This window comes from Euleptes europaea, chromosome 18 (assembly GCF_029931775.1).
Source record: "Euleptes europaea isolate rEulEur1 chromosome 18, rEulEur1.hap1, whole genome shotgun sequence".
Lineage (NCBI taxonomy): Eukaryota > Metazoa > Chordata > Lepidosauria > Squamata > Sphaerodactylidae > Euleptes > Euleptes europaea.
The window spans coordinates 41,892,057-41,894,556 of NC_079329.1; positions in this window are offsets into that span (position 1 = coordinate 41,892,057).

Below are 2,500 nucleotides of genomic sequence, written 5' to 3' on the forward strand. Positions count from 1 at the left end.
TGGGTTGGGTAAGTGTTAGGGTTTGGGTTAGGTTTAGGGTTACGTTTGAATTAGGGTTAGGGTTAAAGTTAGGATTAAATTTAGGGTTAGAGGTTAGGGTTAGGGTTAGGGTTAGGGTTAGGGTTGGTGTTAGGGTTAATGTTAGGGTTTGGGTTAGGGTTTGGGTTAGCGTTAAAGTTAGGGTTAGAGGTTTGGGTTAGGGTTAGAGTTAGGGTTGGGTTAGGGTTAGGGTTAAAGGTAGGGTTGGGTTCGGGTTTAGGGGTAAGGTTTAGGGTTAAGGTTAGGGTTAGGGTCAGGGTTAGGGTAAGGGTTAGGGTTAAAGTTAGGGTGAGAGGTTAGGGTTAGGGTTAGGGTTGGGTTAGTGTTAGGATTAGGGTTAAAGGTAGGGTTGGGTTAGGGTTAAGGGTTAAGGTTACGCGTTAAAGTTAGGGTTAGGGTAAGGGTTGAATTACGGTTAGGGTTCGGCTTAGGTTTAGGGTTTAGGCTTTAGGGTTTAGGGTTAAGGGTTAAGGGTTAAGGTTAGGTTAGGGTTAGGGTTAGGGTTAAAGTTAGGGTTGGGTTAGGGTTTCCGTTAGGGTTAGGGTTTAGAGTTAAGGTTAGGGTTAGGGTTAGGGTTTAGGTTTAGGTTTCGGGTTAAGGTTCGGGTTAGAGTTAGGGTTAGGGTAAGGGTTCGGGTTAAAGTTAGGGTTGAGTTAGGGTTACCGTTAGGGTTAGGGTTTAGAGTTAAGGTTAGGGTTAGAGTTTATTTACGGTTAGGGTTAGGGTTAGGGGTTAGGGTTAGGGTTAGGGTTGAATTAGGGTTAGGGTTAGGGTTAGGGTTAGGGTTGGGATAGGGTTAGGGTTAGCTTTAGGGTTAGGGTTAGGGTTAGGGTTAGGGTTAGGGTTAGGGTAAGGGTTAGGGTTAAAGTTAGGGTGAGAGGTTAGGGTTAGGGTTGGGTTAGGGTTAGAGTTAGGGTTAAAGGTAGGGTTGGGTTCGGGTTAAGGATTAAGGTTAAGCGTAAAGGTTAGGGTTAGGGTTAGGGTTTAATTACGGTTAGAGTTCGGGTTAGGTTTGGGGTTTAGGGTTTAGGGTTTAGGGTTTAGGGTTTAGGGTTTAGGGTTTAGGGTTTAGGGTTTAGGGTTTGGTGTTTAGGGTTAAGGTTAGGGTGAGGGTGAGGGTTTGGGTTAGGGTTAGGGTTAAAGTTAGGGTTGGGATAGGGTTTCCATTAGGAATAGGGTTTAGAGTTAAGGTTAGGGTTAGGGTTAGGGTTTAGGTTTCGGGTTAAGGTTCGGGTTAGAGTTAGGGTTAGGGTTCGGGTTAAAGCTAGGGTTGAGTTAGGGTTACCGTTAGGGTTAGGGTTTAGAGTTAGGGTTAGGGTTAGGGTTTAATTACGGTTAGGGTTAGGGTTAGGGTTGAATTAGGGTTAGGGTTAGGGTTAGGGTTAGGGTTAGGGTTAGGGTTAGGGTTAGGGTTAGGGTTAGGGTTGGGTAAGCGTTAGGGTTAGGTTTAGGGTTAGGGTTAGGGTTAGGGTTAGGGTTAGAGTTAGTGTTAGGGGTAGCGGTAGGGGTAGGGGTAGGGATAGGGGTAGCGGTAGGGGTAGGGGTAGGGGTAGGGGTAGGGGTAGGGGTAGGGTTAGGGTTGAATGAGGGTTAGGGTTAGGGTTAAAGTTAGGGTTAGAGGTTAGGGTTAGGGTTGAATTAGGGTTAGGGTTAAAGTTTGTGTAAGAGGTAAGGGTTAGGGTTAGGGTTAGGGTTAGGGTTACGGTTAAAGTTAGGGTTAGAAGTTAGGGTTAGAATTAGGGTTAGGGTTAATGGTAGGGTTGGGTTAGGGTTAGGGTTAAGGTTTAGGGTTAAGGTTAAAGTTAGGGTGAGGGTTTGGGTTAGGGTCAGGGTTAGGGATAAAGTTAGGATTGGGTTAGGGTTTCCATTAGGGTTAGGGTTTAGAGTTAAGGTTAGGGTTAGGGTTCGGGTTAGGGTTTAGGTTTCGGGTTAAGGTTAGGGTTGAGTTAGGGTTACCGTTAGAGTTAGGGTTTAGAGTTAGCGTTAGGGTTAGGGTTTATTACGGTTAGGGTTAGGGTTAGGGTTGAATTAGGGTTAGGGTTAGGGTTAGGGTTAGGGTTAGGGGTTAGGTTAGGTTTAGGGTTAGGTTTAGGGTTAGGGTTAGAGTTAGGGTTAGGGTTAGGGGTAGGGGTAGGGGTAGGGGTAGGGGTAGCGATAGGGGTAGGGGTAGGGGTAGGGGTAGGGGTAGGGGTAGGGTTGAATGAGGTTTAGGGTTAGGGTTTGGGTTAAAGTTAGGGTTAGAGGTTAGGATTAGGGTTGAATTAGGGTTAGTGTTAAAGTTTGTGTTAGAGGTAAGGGTTAGGGTTAGAGTTAGGGTTAGGGTTAGGGTTATGGTTAATGGTAGGGTTGGGTTAGGGTTAGGGTTAAGGTTTAGGGTTAAGGTTAGGGTTAAAGTTAGGGTTGGGTTAGGGTTTCCGTTAGGGTTAGGGTTTAGAGTTAAGGTTAGGGTTAGGGTTAGGGT